A 19,542-nucleotide genomic window follows, 5' to 3' on the forward strand; every position below is an offset into this window, starting at 1 on the left:
TCACGCGCATGCGCGCCCCCTGCGGGGGAGAAGTACACATGCAGCAATATCCCTACTTCCGTATCGTGGTGCATCGCTCAAACCAACCCCACCAGAAACAATAACTCAAAACAACCGTTCCGCCAGTAATACCAACACATCATCTCTCCATACAGAAATAACATGGCGATCTGGCACAGCACGGCCTGGCTGCCGGGATAAGCGGGTTTTGTAACCGCGTGTCTCAGCTTGGTTTTAAAGAACAGACAAACAGCTCCATGCCCTTTCTCCCAGCATGCACCGGGCAGGGATGGAGCCGGCTGAGGGCTTGCGGACTCCTTCCTGCTGCGCAATGCGTGGCGGCCGGGAGAGGGCTGTAAACACTAATACTGTATCTGCATTGTGTGCATGTACACGAGGCAGCCATTTATACCAGTTACTGTGCTGTAGGAAAAAACTACAGCTTTCTCACAGTTTGCTTATTTGCTTATTTGTAAATAAAGTGTCTCTCTTGTGCTTTTTTACCTGTTAAGAACGGGGCCTCTTTACATGTCATTATGAGTTTGTGTAACCCTAGCCCAGCTATCCCATGAATGTACGTAACGCTTTTGCTGTGGTAGGGCTTACTTAAAAAAAAAAAATTACCAGCTTTCCATATCTTAATATATAAAACTGAAATTTGTGGTGTTGTTCCTAGATGTGGTGAATGTGATTGGTCCGTAACCCTGCCCCGCCCTCTGATGTCACCCAACTGCCACTCTCTTCTCCTCACACCTCTCATTGGCCGGTGTGGACACGGACACACACACACACACACACACACACACACACACACACACACACACACACACACACACACACACACACACACACACACACACACACACACACACACACACACACACACACACCCTCTCCCAGGTAAGTAAGTAAACCGCCGCCTCACACCCCTGCGCCTGCAGCCCCCCAGCTCACACCCCTCCCGGCGGCCCGCCGCCTCAAACCCCTGCACCTCCCCCCCCCCAGCGGCCCGCCGCCTCAAACCCCTACACCTCCCCCCCCAGCTCACACCCCTCCCGGCGGCCCGCCGCCTCAAACCCCTACACCTCCCCCCCCAGCTCACACCCCTCCCGGCGGCCCACCGCCTCAAACCCCTGCACCTCCCCTCCCGGCGGCCCGCCACCTCAAACCCCTGCACCTCCCCTCCCGCCGGGGCCTCAAACCCCTGCGCCTCCAGCCTCTCTTCCCTCGCCTTCCAGCTCACACCCCTGCCGCATGGCCGCCGCCTCACACTCCGGTGCCTCCCGCTGCCTCACACCCCGGCGCCTCCCGCCTCAACCGGACGGGACCAAGCGGGGGAACGGACGACCGGGAGGGGGAGCGGGCAGCCCACCTCCCTCACCCGTACCTCACCAATTGCAAACACGCTGCCTCCCGCCTCAGATCCGCGGGGGAGCGCACGCCGCGTGCACGCGCCTCCATCTGATGAACATCCCCAGCAGACGGAAGGTTCCGGGGGGGGGGGGGGTGAACGAACGACCGGCCAAGACAGCGGGGGAGCAAGCGGCCGCAGGATACATTAATTGTCACTTAACCCCCCACCCCTTCACCTACCAACCCCCCTTCACCCACTTCCCTCCCCCTTCACCCACCTCCCTCCCCCCCTTCACCTCCCCCCCCCCTTCACCCACCTCCCTCCCCCCCTCACCCACCTCCCACCCCCCCTTCACCCACCTCCCTCCCCCCCCTTCACCCACCTCCCTCCCCCCTTCACTAACCTCCCTCCCCCCTTCACCCCCCTCCCTCTCCCCTTCACCCCCCTCCCTCCCCCACGTCACCCCCTCACCCACCTCCCTCCCTTCCTTCACCCACCTCCCTCCCCTTCACCCCCCCTCCCCCCCTTCACCCCCTCCCTCCCCCCCTTCCTCCCCCCCTTCACCCCCCACCCTCCCCCCTTCACCCCCCCTCCCCCCAACCCCCCCCACCCCCTTCACCTCCCTCCCCCCCTTCACCTCCCTCCCTCCCTCACCACCCTCCCTCCCCCTTTCACCCCCTCCCTCCACCCCCTTCACCTCCCTCCCCCCTTCACCTCCCTCACTCCCCCCTTCACCTCCCTCCCCCCTTCACCTCCCCCCCCTTCACTGCCCCCCCTCATCCCCCCTCCCCTCCCCCCCCCATTCACCCCCCTCCCTCCCCCCCATTCACCCCCCTCCCTCCCCCCTTCACCCCCCCTCCTTCTCCCCCTTCACCCCCCTCCCACCACCCCCTCACCCCCCCCATCACCCCCCACCCACCCCCCTTCCCCACCCACCCCCTCCTTCACCCCCCTCCCTCCCCCCTCCCACCCCCCTCCCTCCCCTTCACCCCACTCCCTCCCCCCTTCACCCCTCCCTCCCCCTTCACCCCTCCCTCCCCCCTTCACCCCCTCCCTCCCCCCTTCACCCCCTCCTCCCCCCTTCACCTCCCTCCCCCTTCACCTCCCCACCTTCACCTCCCACCCTCCCCCCCTTCACCTCCCCCCCCTCCCCCCCTTCACCTCCCACCCTCCCCCCCTTCACCTCCCTCCCCCCTTCACCTCCCTTCCTCCCCCCTTCACCTCCCTCCCCCCTTCACCTCCCTCCCCCCCTACACCTCCCTCCCCCCCTTCACCTCCCTCCCTCCCCCTTCACCTCCCTCCCTCCCCCCTTCACCTCCCTCCCCCCCTTCACCTCCCTCCCCCCTTCACCTCCCTCCCTCCCCCCTTCACCTCCCTCCCTCCCCCCCTTCACCTCCCTCCCCCTTAACCTCCCTCCCCACCTTCACCTCCCTCCCCCCCTTCACCTCCCTCACTCCCCCCTTCACCTCCATCCCCCCCTTCACCTCCCTCACTCCCCCCCTTCACCTCCCTCCCCCACTTCACCTCCCTCCCTCCCTTCACCTCCCTCCCTCCCCCTTCACCTCCCTCCCTCCCCCCTTCACCTCCCTCCCCCCTTCACCGCCCGCCCCCTTCACTGCCCCCCCCCTTCACCTCCCCCCCTTCACCTCCCTCCTCCCCCTTCACCTCCCTCCCTCCTCCCCCTTCACCTCCCTCCCCCCTTCACCTCCCTCCCTTCACCTCCCTCCCCCCTTCACCCCCCTCCCTCCCCCCTTCACTTCCCTCCCCCCTTCACCTCCCTCCCCCCTTCACCTCCCTCCCTCCCCCCCTTCACCTCCCTCCCCCCCTTCATCTCCCTCCCTCCTTCACCTCCCTCCCTCCCCCCCTTCACCTCCCTCCCCTTCCTCCCTCCCCCCCTTCACCTCCCTCCCCGATCTTCACCTCCCTCCCCGCCCTTCACCTCCCTCCCTCCCCGCCATTCACCTCCCTCCCTCCCCGCCCTTCACCTCCCTCCCTCCCCGCCCTTCACCTCCCTCCCTCCCCGCCCTTCAACTCCCTCCCTCCCCGCCCTTCATCTCCCTCCCCCCCTTCACCTCCCTCCCCCCTTCACCTCCCTCCCCCCCTTCACCTCCCTCCCCCCCTTCACCTCCCTCCCCCCCCTTCACCTCCCTGCCGTCACCTCCACCCCCCCGTCACCTCCCTCCCCCCCTCACCTCCCTCCCCTGTCACCTCCCTCCCCCTGTCACCTCCCTCCCATCCCGTCACCTCCCTCTCCCCCGTCACCTCCCTCCCTTCACCTCCCCCCTCCCCCCTTCACCTCCCCCCTCCTCCCTTTCACCTCCCCCCTCCTCCCTTCACCTCCCCCCCTTCACCCCCCTCCCCCTCCCTCCCCCTTCACCACCCTCCCCCCTCACCTCCCTCCCCCCTTCACCTCCCTCCCCCTCACCTCCTCCCCCCCTTCCCCTCTCCCCCCCTTCACCTCTCCCCCCCTTCCCCTCCCTCCCTCACCTCCCTCCCCCCCTTCCCCTCTCCCTCCCTCCCCCCCTTCCTCCCCCTTCCCTCTCTCCCCACCTCCCTCCCCCCACCCCCCCCACCTCCCTCCCCCCCCCTCTCCCTCCCAGCCCCCCCCTACCCCTCCTCCCCCCATTCCCCTCCCACCCTCCCTCCCCCTCTCCCCTCCTTCCCCCCCTCCTCCACCCACCCCCCTCACCCCCTCTCCCTCCCCCCCCACCTCCCCCCCCTTCACCTCCCTCCCCCTTCACCACCCACCCCCCTTCACCTCCCTCCCCCCCCTTCACCTCTCCACCCCCTTCACCTCCCTCCCTTCACCTCCCTCCTTCCCTTCCCTCCCCCTTCCCCTTCCTCCCCCCTTCACCTCCCCCCTCCTCCCTTCACCTCCCCCTCCTCCCTTCACCCCCCTCACCTCCCCCCTTCACCCCCCACCCCACTTCAACTCCCCTCCCCCCTTCACCACCCTCCCCCTCCTCACCTCCTTCCCCCCTCTTCACCTCCCTCCCCCCTTCACCTCCCTCCCCCCCTTCACCTCCCTCCCCCTTCACCTCCCTCCCTCCCCCCCTTCACCTCCTCCCCCCCCTTCACCTCTCTCCCCCCCCTTCACCTCCCTCCCTTCACCTCCCTCCCCCCCTTCCCCTTCCTCCCCCCCCTTCCCCTCCCTCCCCCCTTCCTCCCCCCCTTCCCCTCCCCCACCTCCCTCCCCCCTCCCTACTCCCTCCCTGCCCCCCCTACCCCCTCCTTCCCCCCTCCCCTCTCCCCCTCCCTCCCCCCCCCTTCACCTCCCTCCCCCTTCACCTCCCTCCCCCCTTCACCTCCTTCCCTCCCCCCCTTCACCTCCCTCCCCCCCTCACCTCTCTCCCCCCCTCACCTCCTCCCCCCCTCACCTAACTCCCTCCCCCCTCCACCCCCTCCCATCCCCCCTTCACCTCCCTCCCTCCCCCCTTCACCTCCCATCCCCCCTTCACCTCCCTCCCATCCCCCCTTCACCTCCCTCCCTCCCCCTTCCCCTCCCTCCCCCCCTTCACCCACCCTCCCTCCCCCCCTTCACCTCCTCCCCCCTTCACCTCCCTCCCCCCCTTCACCTCCCTCCCCCCTCACCTCCCTCCCCACTCCCCATCACCTCCCCCCACTCCCCTTCACCTCCCTCTCACCCCCCCATTCACCCCCCCTCACCTCCCCCCCTTCACCTCCCCACCTCCCTCCCCCTTCACCTCCCTCCCCCCCTCCTTCACCTCCCCCCCTTCACCTCCCACCCCCACCCCCCTTCACCCTCCTCACCACCCACCACCCCAACCCACCCACCACCCCCCCCCACACCTCCCCCCCCAACCACCCTCCCCACAACCCTCCCCCCACACCCCACCACCCCCAACCTCCCACCCCCCCAACCCCACCCCCCCTTCACCCACCACCCCCCCCAACCCACCCACCACCCCCAACCCCATCCACCACCCCCCCTACACCTCCCTCCACCCCCCCCACACCACCCCACCCCCCTCACCCCCCCCAACCCACCACCCTCCCCCCCACCACCACCCCCCCAACCCAACCCACCACCCCCCCACCACCCCCAACCCCCCCCCCAACCCCACCACCCCCAACCACACCCACCTCCCCCCACCCCTCCCCCCCCAACCACCCACCCACACCACCCCCCCTTCACCACCCCACCCCCCAACCCCCCCTTCACCCCTCCCCCCATTCACCTCCCAACCCACCCCCCCACCTCCCACCCCACCACCCCCAACCCCACCCCCCACAACCCCACCCCCCCCCAACCCCACCCCCCAACCCCCCCCCACCCCCCCCTCACCCCTCCCACACCCCCAACCCCCTACAACCCCCCCACCCCCTCCCACCCTCCCCTCCCCCCACCCCTCACCACCCCAACCCCAACCCCTCCCCCCACCCACCCCACCCACCACCCTCCCCCCCCACCCCCCACCCCACCCCCCCACCACCCCCACCCCCACCCCCCCCACCCTCCCACCCACCCCCCACCCACCCCCACACCCCACCCCCTCACCCCCCCCCACCACCCCCCACCACCCCCCCTCACCCTCCCACCCCCACCACCCACCCCCTCCCCCCAACACCCCCACCCTCCCCACCACCCACCCCACCCCCCTCCCCCCCCCACCACCCCCACCCACCCCCCAACCCCACCCACCCCCACCCCACACCCCCCAACCACCCACCCCACCCCACCCACCTCCCACCCCCCAACCCACCCCCACCCCCACCACCCCCCTCAACCCCCCTCACCCACCCACCCTCCCCCCCTTCACCACCACACCCCCCAACCCACCCTCCCCCCTCACCCCCCTCCCCCCCTCACCCCCCTCCCCCTCACCTCCCTCCCTCCACCCCTTCACCTCCCCTCCCCCCCTCAACCTCCCTCCCCCCTTCACCACCCACCCCCCCTACCACACCCTCCCCCCCACCACCTCCCACCCACCCCACCCTCCCACCCCACCCCTACCACCCCTCCCCACCCCACCCCCCCTCCACCTCCCTCCCCCCTCACCTCCCCCCCTTCCACCCCCTCCCACCCCCTCACCTCCCCCACCTCCCCCCAACCCTCCACCCCCTCCCCACCCCCTCACCCCCTCCCCCATCCCCTCACCCCCTCCCCCTCACCCCCACCCCCCTTCACCCCCCTCCCCCCCACTTCCCACCCCCTCCCCCCCTCACACCTCCCCCCCTTACCCTCCTCCCCACCCCTCAACCCCCCTCACCCCACCCTCACCCCTCCACCCACCCCTCCACCCCTCCCCCCTTCACCACCCTCCCCCTCCACCCTCACCCCCACCCCCCTCACCTCCCTCCCCCCCTTCACCTCCCTCCCTCCCCCCTTCACCCCTCCCCTCCCCCCCCTTCACCTCCCTCCCCCCTTCACATCCCTCCCCCCCTTCACTCCCTCCCCCCTTCACCCCTCCCCCTTCACCTCCCTCCCCCTTCACCACCTCCCCCTTCACCTCCCTCCCCCTCCCCCTTCACCTCCCTCCCCCTCACCACCCTCCCTCCCCTCTCCCCCCTTCACCTCCCACCCCCTCACCCCCCCTTCACCTCCCTCCCCCTCTCCCCCTTCACCTCCCTCCCCCATCACCCCCATCCCCTCCCACCTCCCCCCCTTCACCCCTCCTCCCCCCCTTCACCTCCCTCCCACCACCACCCACCCACCCCACCTCCCAACCCCCTTCACCTCCCTCCTCCCCCCCTTCACCTCCCCCTCCCCCTCAACTCCCCCCTTCACTCCCCCCGTCACCTCCCTCCCTCCCCCTTCCCCTCAGTCTCCCCCCTTCACCTCCCTCCCCCCCTTCACCTCCCTCCCCTACCCTCACCTCCCTCTTCCCCCTTCCACCCCCCACCCCCTCCACCCATCACCTCACCTCCCTCCCCCCTTCACCTCCCTCCCCCCTTCACCTCCTTCCCTCCCCCCTTCACCTCCCTCCCCACTCCCCTCACCTCCCTCCCCACTCCCCTTCACCTCCCTCCCCACTCCCCTACACCTCCCTCCCCACTCCCCTTCACCTCCCTCCCCACTCCCCTTCACCTCCCTCCCTCCCCCCATTCACCTCCCCCTTCACCTCCCCCTTCACTTCACCTCCCTCCCCCCCTTCACCTCCCCCACCTTCCTCCCCCCTTCACCTCCCTCCCCCTTCACCTCCCTCCCCCCTTCACCTCCCTCCCCCTCCCCCCTTCACCTCCCTCCCCCCTCTCCCCCTTCACCTCCCTCCCCCCTCTCCCCCCTTCACCTCCCTCCCCCCTCTCCCCCCCTTCACCTCCCTCCCCCCTCTCCCCCCCTTCACCACCCTACCCCCCTTCACCTCCCTCCCCCCCTTCACCTCCCTCCCACTCCCTTCACCTCCCTCCCCACTCCCCTACAACTCCCTCCCCACTCCCCTTCACCTCCCTTCCCACTCACCTTCACCTCCCTCCCTCCCCCCATTCACCTCCCCCCTTCACCTCCCCCCTTCACCTCCCTCCCCCACCCCCCTTCACCTCCCTTCCCCATCCCCCTTCACCTCCCTCCCCCCCTTCACCCCCCCCCCTTCACCACCCTCCCCCCTTCACTTACCCTCCCCTTCCTCCCCCTCACATCCCTCCTCCCTTACCCCCTTCCCCACCCTTACCCCCCTTCACCTCCCTCCCCCCTTCAACTCCCTCCCCCTCCACCTCCCTTCACCTCCCTCCCCCTTCACTTCCCTCCCCCCTCTCCCTCCCCCCCTTCACCTCCCTCCCCCCCTCTCCCCCCTTCACCTCCCTCCCCCCTCCTTCACCTCCCTCCCCCCTCCCCCTTCACCTCCCTCCCCCTCTCCCTCCCCTCACCTCCCTCCTCCCCCCTTCAACCTCCCTCTCCCCCCCTCCTCCTCCCCCTCACCTCCCCCTCCCCTCCCCCCCCTTCACCTCCCTCCCCCTCCCCCCTTCACCTCCCTCCCTCCCCCCCTTCACCTCCCTCCCCCCTCCTCCCCCCTTCACCTCCCTCCCCCCCCTTCACCTCCCTCCCCTCCACCCCCTTCACCTCCCCCTCCCCCCTTCACCTCCCTCCCCCCTTCACCTCCCTCCTCCCCCCTTCACCTCCCCCCTCCCCCCTTCACCTCCCCCCCTTCACCTCCTCCCCCTCACCCCTCACCCTCCCTCCCCCCCTTCACCTCCCTCCCCTTCACTCCCCTCCCCCTTCACCTCCTCCCCCTCTCCCCTCACCTCCCCCCTCTCCCCTCCCCCTCACCTCCCTCCCCCCCTTCACCTCCCTCCCCTCCCCCTCCTCCTCCCCTCTCCTCCAGCCCCCTCCCCCTCCTTCCCCTCCCCTCTCCCCCCTTCACTCCCTCCCCCTTCACCTCCTCCCCCCTTTCACCTCCCTCCCCCCTTCACTCCTCCCCTTCACCCCCCTCCTCCCCCTTCACCTCCCTCCCCCCCTTCACCTCCCTCCCACTCTCCGTCTCACCCTCCCTGCCCCCCCTCCCCCCTCCTTCCCCCCTCCCTCCCACCTCCCCCCCTTCACCTCCCTCCCCCCTCTCCCCCCTTCACCTCCCTCTCCCCCCGTCACCTCCCTCCCCCCCTTCACCTCCCTCCCCCCCTTCACCTCCCTCCCTCCACCCCTTCACCTCCCTGCCCCCCTTCACCCCCCTTCACCTCCTCCCCCTTCACTTCCCTCCCCCCCTTCACCTCCCTCCCCCCTTCACCTCCCTACCCCCTTCACCCCCCCCTTCACCTCCCTCTCCCCCTTCACCTCCCTCCCCCCTCTCCCCCCTTCACCTCCCCCCCCTTTCACCTCCCTCCCCCCTTCACCTCCCTCCCCCCCCTTCACCCCCCCTTCACCTCCCTCCCCCCTCCCTCCCCCTTCACCTCCCTCCCCCTTCACCTCCCTCCCCCCCTTCACCTCCCTCCCCCCCTTCACCTCCCCCCTTCACTTACCCTCCCCCCTCCTCCCCCTCACCTCCCTTACCCCCTTCCCCACCCTTACCCCCCTTCACCTCCCCCCCTTCACCTCCCTCCCCCCTTCACCTCCTCCCTCCCCTCCTTTCACCTCCTCCCTCCCCTCCTTTCACCTCCCTCCCCCCCTTCACCTCCCTCACCCCCCTTCACCTCCCTCCCCCCCTTCACCTCCCTCCCCCGCCTTCACCTCCCTCCCCCCTTCACCTCCCTCCTCCCCCCCTTCACCTCCCTCCTCCCCCCCTTCACCTCCCTCCTCCCCCCCCTTCACCTCCCTCCCCCCTTCACCTCCCTCCCCCCCTTCACCTCTCTCCCCCCCTTCACCTCTCTCCCCCCCCTTCACCTCTCTCCCCCCCTTCACCTTCCTCCCTTCACCTCCCTCCCCCCCTTCCCCTCCCTCCCCCCCTTCCTCCCCCCCTTCACCTCCCTCCCCCCCTTCACCTCCCTCCCCCCTTCACCCACATCCCTCCCATCCCTTCACCCACCTCCATCCCTTCACCCACCTTTATCCCTTCACCCACCTCCCTACCCCCTTCACCCACCTCCCTTCCCCCCTTCACCCACCTCCCTCCCCCCCTTCACCCACCTCCCTCCCCCCTTCACCCACCTCCCTCCCCCCCTTCACCCACCTCCCTCCCCCCCTTCACCCACCCCCTTCCCCTCCCCCCCCTTCACCCACCTCCCTCCCCCCCCTTCACCCACCTCCCTCCCCCCCTTCACCCACCTCACTCCCCCCCTTTACCCACCTTCCCTCCCCCCTTTGCCTCCCTCCCCCGCCTCCCTCCCCCACCTTCACACACCTCCCGCACGTGGCCGCAGCTCCTCCGGAGATCACACCAGAACCAACATTAACCACCCCCCCCCCGAGGCAACAGCGCTGTGTGATCCCAACATTAACCCCCCCCACCCCCCCCCGAGGCAACAGTGCTCTGTGATCCCAACATTAACCCCCCACACCCCTTCCGAGGCTACTGCGCTGTGTGATCCCAACATTAACCACCCCCCCCCCTCCCCCCGAGGCAAGAGCGCTCTGTGATACTCACATCACCAACGGACACCGCACGTGGCCGCAGCTCCTCCGGAGATCACACCACCCCCCCCCCCCCGAGGCAACAGCGCTGTGTGATCCCAACATTAACCCCCCCCACCCCCCCCGAGTCTACTGCGCTCTGTGATCCCAACATTAACAATACAAAATTTACACATACTTATTCACACTTCACATCCCGGGCAACGCCGGGTCTCTCAGCTAGTATTGATATATATATCAGAAAGAACAATAGCGCATCAAAATTAAATATAAACTCAATACAGTGATAAAACACAATACTGGAGGAGGTGCTACCAAACGACTACCTGTCCCTATCCTAGATGCTGCCAATTAGGTCCACGGCCCCACCAACACCGAGAAGAAGAAATTGGTGAAGATGAGCTAGGCGCAAAAAGGGGAAGGGAACATAATGTGTTATAATAGGAAATCCACAATGAAATAAATAAAAAAAACAGAGCACTGTCTGTTTGGGGATCCCAAAGAACAACCGTCACTGAATCCAATAGAGAACGAGGAATTCCTGGCTGCATACAATTCGGAGTGTAGATGATATAAATATATATGATGAAGATGATTTGATGATTAATTAACTATCCATTGGAATTAGGAGATAGTATAATCAGTGCAATACTGAGATAGGTTGTAGTCTTCTTAGAAAATGTAATTATAAAAACTTATTACAGTACAAAAAGCCTGACTGTGGCCTTGTAGAATTGATATAAGTTAGTATGTTTGAATGTAAAAAGTGTTTTTGTTTTTTTCCTCTTAACTCTGTGCTGTTAATTGACCAAATGGAACAAGCTGACTGATTGGGGAGGGGGAGGGTCATGTGACTGCTTTATCTGTATAATACCAACACCTTTGCTGCATTGGGCAGGAACTGCATTAGACAGTGAGGCATTTAACTGCTGCGGCACAGTTTATTCGAGCATTTGCCCGTTCTGTGCCGCAGCAGTAGCCTGGCGCGCGCCCGAGAGTGACGGGCGCGCGCCGAAGCAGCGGAAGAGCGCCCTCCGATCGGGGCGCTCTCCCTACCGCTGCCGGGTCCGCCGGGTCCCCCGGAACCCCCTGCCGCTGTCCCGCGATCGCGGGACACCAGGGCTCCCTCGGGGAGCCCCTGGACGCGCGTGCAGGGGGCGCACGCTCCCGAAGACGCGTGACCGCGCGTCTATGACGCGCGGTACGCCGAGGGGCGGCCACTAGCAAGCCGGGAAATCTCCCGGCTTGCGGATCTGGCCGCAGTGTAATAAACTGTGTCGCCAGTGTAAAGTGAGCTTTTTAAGTGATAAATACAGTTAGACTACAGTTTGACTAGAGGTGACTGGGGACTGGATCTACTGCAAACTCTTTTACTCTAGACATCAAACGGTAAGCTATTCAGATCACACTATGATCCCAAGCTTGCTAATCTGCCTATTTCAACCCCCCACCCCTTTACAATTTATTTACTGCAGTCTCTCCCAAAACTGACTGCACAATACACTGAAACCCTGAACTGACTCTAGCATTGCAATACAGCTAAACATTTGACAAGGAACAGGCACACACCTGCTGATTAGTCTGCTCACACTCACTCTGCTCACAACAGCTCCTTGCAGCACTGCCTACCTCTGGCATCATGAACCTGCTATGTATTTTAACTTTTTTCTTTCTCCTGGCCTCATGGAGATGTTACTCCCTCTATCCACTACAAACTCCTCCATCCTGGCCCACACCCAACATCACCATACACCCTGGACTACTCAGAAGCCTTTCACTATCTACTGAATGTTGGTGGAGAACTCTAAAAACCAGCACACCAACCACTGCTCACTCAAATGGCAAACATCACAAATCTACAACTGGCAAACAACTACCCAAATTTCTACTCATACTATTACTCTCTTTAGCAGGTGATATTGAAACTAACCCAGGTCCTCCCATTTCAGCTCTGTCCCATGCCCCTGAGAATTCCACCTTTAAATTCCAAAAAGGGCTATCTGTCGCCCATATAAACATCCGGAACCTGCTGCCCAAACTGGACGAACTAAGGGCATGGTGTCTTATGCATAAACCAAAAGCCATCGTTCTTACGGAAACATGGCTATCCCCTAAAACCCCTGATGCAAATATTGCCATTCAGGGATACTCCATTTTTAGGAGAGATAGGTTAAAGAGAGGAGGAGGGGTGTTATTTTATATTGCAGACACATTACAATTTACACTGTTAAATTGCCCACCAAGCCCACCCTCCTTTGAAATTCTAGTTGGCAAAATCTGCCTCCCCTTTTCTAAGCCCATCTTGCTCGCTGGCATCTACCGCCCCCCTAAAGCCCCTCTACAATCCCTGACTGATATCACCCAATTTCTTGGCTCCATTTCCTCTCTGAATGAGAAGAGTGAGCTGCTAGCTCTTGGGGATTTCAACTTCAATTGGTTTGACCCTAAAAACCACAAAATCCAGATACAACTCAAGTCACTTAACCTATCGCAACTCATTTCCCAACCCACACGGATAAACCTGAAATCGCACAACCATTCCTTGCTAGACTGGATTCTCTCCTCAAACCCCAGCAGAATCCAATCCTCTGGCATCCTTCCTGATATTTTCAGTGACCATGCAATAGTGTACTGTGTAAGGAAAATTAAACCGCCCCATTCAAGCCCTAACATTTAAAAATTTTAACCCACAACAGTTTCTGGATGACCTTACCAACAGCCCATGGCACAGAATCGATTTAATTCCCGACCCTGATTCTGCGCTCGACTATTTCCAATCAGAGTTCTTAAAACTCTGCGATACACATGCTCCACTACTCAAAATAAGGGTACGGGGGGGCCACCTTCCATGGGTTACACCTGACCTTATAGCACTCTACCAGCTAAGGGATGCCTTGTGGAAAAGCTACAAAGTAACTGGCACTACCAAGGATCTCAATCACTACAGATGCATGCGGAACATGTGCAGAAGGCAAACAAGGCATGCAAAAGCACAATATTACTCTGACAATCTCCACCAGAATACATCAAACCCAGCTAACTTCTGGAAGGTTATCAACAATATATTCCAGCCTCCTAACCATCAACAACCAAGTAATATCACTAAGGGGGATATTACTCTGACAAACCTCACTGACATTGCAAACGCATTCAATGATTACTTTGTGCCACTAACTTATTAGTGAAACGCAGCCCAAACCACAAACCTGAATCTCATCCTGGGAGTACCCCTACAGTCCCACCCTCTCCCAACACTGCCCACAATTTTCAATTTGGCCCAGTATCTGAAGAAGAGATTATACAAGCGCTCCTCAAACTAAAACTAAGCAGCCAATGTGGACCCGACTTACTACAATCTAGGTTCCTACGACTTGGTGCCCCAGCCATTGCCAAACCAATTGCGTCCATAGTAAACTCTATCCTGTCTGCAGGCCATATCCCTAAGACCTGGAAAACTGCCAGAGTTGTCCCAATCTTCAAAAGTGGGGACAAAAACACTGTCTCAAACTACAGGCCAATCTCACTTCTCCCAATCCTATCCAAAGTCATGGAAAAATGTGTCCACTCCCAATTAACCGATTTCTATACCAAGACAAATTTCCCTAGCCAATTCCAATCTGGGTTTCGTCCCAAACACTCCACCGTAACTACCCTGCTAAAAGTTTGCAATGAGATCCAGTGTGGAATGGAACGGGGACAACTCACTGGTGCAGTATTCCTAGATTTTGCAAAGGCTTTTGACACAGTTGATCATGCTATCCTGCTTAACAAACTCCAGAGCTCTGGAATAGGGAAGCATGCTTTAAACTGGTTTCAGTCCTACCTATCAGGAAGATCCCAACATGTGTCCATCTCAGTCTCTAACTCCAACCCCCTGGATATCACCTGTGGTGTCCCGCAAGGCTCTGTTCTGGGGCCCCTACTCTTCTCAGTGTTCATTAATGATCTTCCCACAGCTGGTAAGGAAGCCTTAATACACATGTATGCAGATGACACAATCCTATATGCACACAGCCATAGCCTCTCTGACCTTCAACACATACTTCAGTCTGACGTTTTGAGACTCGAAAACTGGATTTCCCAAAACAAACTGTTTTTAAACACTGACAAGACTGTAACAATGGTATTTGGGACCAAGACTAAATTTGTAAAGCTTCCAGTGACTGAGCTCCTGATTAGAACCAACGCTAACACCACCCTAACACCTGTCACTAGTTTTAAATACCTGGGCTTATGGTTTGACTCCCACTTAACATTCGGGATGCACATTGATACCCTGACAACCAAGACCTATGCCAAACTAGGGGTACTTTACAGGAACAAATCCTCCCTAAGTCTCCTGGTCTGAAAGCGTATCGCACAGCAGATGCTAATGCCAATTATTGACTATGGAGACATAGTATATGGCTCGGCTCCTCAAACCCACCTTAGCAAACTTGACACCCTCTACAATTCAATTTGTCGTTTTGTTCTCCAATGCAACTACAACACACATCACTGCGAAATGCTCAAAGAACTAGATTGGTCATCACTCGAGTCTAGGCGCAAAGTTCACCTTTCCTGTCTTGCCTTTAAATTCTTCATGGGCAAGCTACCCAGCTACCTGAACAAGCTCCTCACCCCTACCAAATGCAGCACTTATCACCTGAGATCAGACTCCAAAAGACTATTCATGGTCCCAAGGCTCAACAAAGTATCCGGACGTTCCTCCTTCTCCTTCCGTGCACCCCAAAACTGGAACAACCTACCAGAGACTCTTACATCCACCACCAGTTTAAGTTCTTTCAAATCTAAGGCTGTCTCACATTTTAACCTGGTCTGTAACTGTTTCATACGCTCATAATATATATTTTCTTTAACTGTGCACGCAATGTCTTGTATATAATGTATACCCTGTTCATTTATATAACTGTACTTGAAACCATGTATTATTTGTTTTACTCTGTGCCCAGGACATACTTGAAAACGAGAGGTAACTCTCAATGTATTACTTCCTGGTAAAATATTTTATAAATAAATAAATAAAACAACAATAATAATATGAGAGAGGATTACACTATGTAGAATATATAGTGACAATGTTCCAATATTAAACCAAGTCTTTATAAAGACTTTGGGCGTAGTTCCTATGGCATATGATAATGCTCACACAGAAAAAACAATTGTAGTAGTTCTCCTTACCCTCCATGATGATCTTCTGGGTGGTGTAATTTATCTGCTTGTTGGCAGTGTGGAATACTGTTGGAGAGAGGGAGGGGAAGGGAAGGGGGGAAGGGAAGAAGGAAGGGGCTAGCCTGCCTCTTCTTCCTATTACTCCGTGGATTCACTCACCCCTCTTCAATATGTCCGTATATCAGTGTATTCCGCGTCTCCAGGCGCACTGCTACCCTCTACCACAATCTCCTTCTCTGTGGTCGGACTGGAAATCAATACATCCAGTGTCTCCGGACACACGGCTTGTCTTCACCATACTCACCGCTTCCGCATCACGTGGGGGAGCCTCTTCACGTCTCGCGCGACGTTCAACTTGGAAACTGCACCGTCTACAGTCCGATCAATACTGCAGTATGTTTCAGCCTAGTCTGCTGTGAAACAGACCTGGGACAATCCTCTCGAATAGTGTTCCTCTCTCAGATAGTTAACCCTACGTGTTTCAACATGAAATGTCTTCGTCAGGGGTTCAATGCAAGACTAACTTTCCCTATCTATATATAGGCACCTCCTCTACAATACTAATTATCAACACATGAACGCAACATATAATAGCAATCACAAATAACAAATGAAACATCACTTAAACACTGTTAGACATATTAAAATACATAGAATACTGACAAGTCTTCAGTCTTATATTTGCACTCCTCATGGAATAAGCTTTTTAAATAACACGATACACACTGTTTAATTTTGGATATAAGGTTTAATATATATGTGTACCATTATTTTAGCCTAAGCATATTAAATGTTAAGTTTTAACAGCCTAGGTGTGCACCGTTAATGAGCTTCTTGCTGGGGAAAGTCTTTACAATATAAAGCCCTTTTCCTTCTTTGAAAATACATTTCATATCAGCACATAGGTAGCACCCGATATCTAACTTGATATCTTAGGCTACAATATATACAAAATTCAAATTATACACATCAGTGAGCGATATACTCTATATGGTTTTTGCTATCTCAGTATTGCACTGATTTATACTATCTCCTAATTCCAATTGATAGTTAATTAATCATCAAATCATCTTCATCATATATATCCTTGACATTGCTCTGTTTTTTGATTTATTTCATTGTGGATTTCCTATTATAACACATTATGTTCCCTTCCCCTTTTTGCGCCTAGGTCATCTTCACCAATATCTTATACTATATTAGTGAAAGCACTGTATGCCTGCCTGCCTGCCTGCCTGCCTGGATGTCCGGTGTCCCTAGGGGAAATCTCATTGGTCCCTTGGGCCGCCCCCGCACACCTCTCATTGGCCTGAGGTGGAGGCACACCTCTCATAGGCCTGAGGCGGAGTGACGGGCGGGCCAAACACACACACACACACACCCACACTCACACACTCTCTCTCTCTACCCTCCTTAACGGCTGACACACACACACACACACACACACACACACACACACACACACACACACACACTCACACTCACTCTCTCTCTCTCTCTCTCTCTCTCTCTCTCTCTCTCTCTCTCTCTCTCCACCCTCCTTAACGGCTGACACACACTCTCTCTGTCTCTCTGTCTCTCTGTCTCTCTATCCACCCTCCTTAACGGCTGCCCGGTCTTGACCCCCCCCCCTTCCCGGCCGCTGGCCCGCAACAACGGAACCCCCCCTATCACCACTCCGCAGGACCTCAACATCACCCTCTCCCCCGGTGCTTCCCCCCCCCCCCCAGAGCACCCGCTCTCCCGGTGCTCACCCTCTCCCCCGGTGCTCCCTACCCTCCCTCCCCCCCCCCAGAGCACGCTGTCGCCGCTCTCACCTTCAGGCCTAGAGGCCGCGCCCCCAGCTCACCATCCCCGCGCGCGCTGCTCCCGCTCTCTCAGTCGGGAGCTGTACTGGCCGCGGCCCACACCACCTCCTGACCTGAGCGTCTCAGCTCCGCCTCGCCGGGGGAAACGGAGACCGCCGAGGAACCCGAGGAGGAGGAGGAGCGCGGCCCGGTGCGAGGTAAGTAACCGCACGGGAAGGGATCTTTCACCCCCCGGCCCGGCGCTTCACCCCACCCGGCGCTTCACCCCACCCGGCCCGGCGCTTCACCCGGCCTGGCGCTTCACCCCCCCGGCCTGGCCCTTCACCCGGCCCGGCGCTTCACCCCCCCCGGCCTGACACTTCACCCGGCCTGGCGCTTCACCCCGCCCTGGCCCTTCACCCCCCCCCTGCCGTGGCCCTTCACCCCCCGCCCTGGCCCTTCACCCCCCCCGCCCTGGCCCTTCACCCGGCCCGGCCCTTCACCCGGCCTGGCCCTTCACCCGGCCCTGCCCTTCACCCCCCCCGACCCTGCCCTTCACCCCCCACCCCCCGACCCTGCCCTTCACCCCCCCCCCCCGACCCTGCCCTTCACCTCCCCCCCCCCCGACCCTGCCCTTCACCCCCCCCCGACCCTGCCCTTCACCCCCCCCCCCGACCCTGCCCTTCACCCCCCCCGACCCTGCCCTTCACCCCCCCCCCCGACCCTGCCCTTCACCCCCCCCCCCCGGCCCTGCCATTCACCCCCCCCCCCCGGCCCTGCCCTTCACCACCCCCCCCCCTGGCCCTGCCCTTCACCACCCCCCCCGGCCCTGCCCTTCACCACCCCCCCCCCGGCCCTGCCCTTCACCACTCCCCCCCCCGGCCCTGCCCTTCACCACCCCCCCCCCCGGCCCTACCCTTCACCACCCCCCCCCCCCCGGCCCTGCCCTTCACCACCCCCCCCCCGGCCCTGCCCTTCACCACTGTGGCCCATGAGATGGAAGAAGCCGGGATTGTCACGGAGTCCAGGAGCCCCTATGCATCTCCCATTGTGGTGGTGAGGAAGAAGAATGGGACTGTGAGACTGTGCGTTGATTATAGGACGTTGAATAATTGCACGATCCCCGATCAGTATAACCTTCCCTGCATAGAAGAGATCCTGAATGCCCTCAATGGGAGTCAATGGTTCAGTGTGTTGGATTTAAGATCCAGATACTATCAGGTGCCCATGAGCTCCGAGGATCAAGAGAAGACTGCCTTCATCTGTCCGTTGGGGTTCTATCAATTCACCCATATGCCACAGGGCATTTGTGGGGCACCCGCCACCTTCCAACGACTAATGGAAAAGGCAGTGGGTGACATGAACCCAAGAGAATGTTTGGTGTATTTGGACGACATCATAGTCTTTGGAAGAACTTTGGAGGAACATGAGACAAGACTCTTGAAGGTACTCGACCGCCTCGCCAAAGAAGGACTCAAGCTGTCCTTGGACAAGTGCCGCTTCTGTAGGACTTCAGTGACCTATGTGGGGCATATCGTGTCTGCTGAAGGAATAGCCACTGACCCAGCCAAAATAGAAGCTGTAGTAAACTGGCCGCGACCCGATAATGTTGTAGAACTGCGCTCTTTCCTGGGGTTCTGCAACTACTATCGTAGGTTCATGGAGGGGTACTCCCGTCGTGCCAAACCACTCAACAGTCTCCTTAAAATATATCTGGAGGACACTGGACGGAAAGCAACCTCTGCCCGACAATCATTCGGTGATAAGTGGACTCCGGGGTGTGAGCAGGCCTTCCTGGACCTGAAACAGAGTTTGACGGCCGCCCCGGTGTTAGCCTATGCTGACCCCGAGCAACCCTATATCCTACATGTGGACGCCAGTCTCAGCGGACTAGGGGCAGTGTTGCATCAGAAGCACCCAGCGGGACTTCGACCGGTAGCCTACATCAGTCGCAGTCTGACGCCCAGTGAACAAAACTATCCGGTGCATAAATTAGAATTTCTCGCTTTAAAATGGGCTATAGTGGACAAGCTCCACGACTACCTCTATGGAGTTAATCTACTGGATTCTCCCCCTACTTCCTGATGTTCGGGAGAGAAGCTCGACTACCGGTGGATTGAGGGTCTCCACAGACGGTGTTCACAACGCCACCCATTTCAAGTACGTGCAGCGGCTGCAAGAGAATTTGCAACAGGCCTATCAGCAAGCCGAAAAATCTATGGAAAAGCTGAATGCTGGGAATAAGAAACGCTATGACCACAAGGTCAAAC

Source organism: Ascaphus truei, chromosome 8 (assembly GCF_040206685.1).
Source record: "Ascaphus truei isolate aAscTru1 chromosome 8, aAscTru1.hap1, whole genome shotgun sequence".
Lineage (NCBI taxonomy): Eukaryota > Metazoa > Chordata > Amphibia > Anura > Ascaphidae > Ascaphus > Ascaphus truei.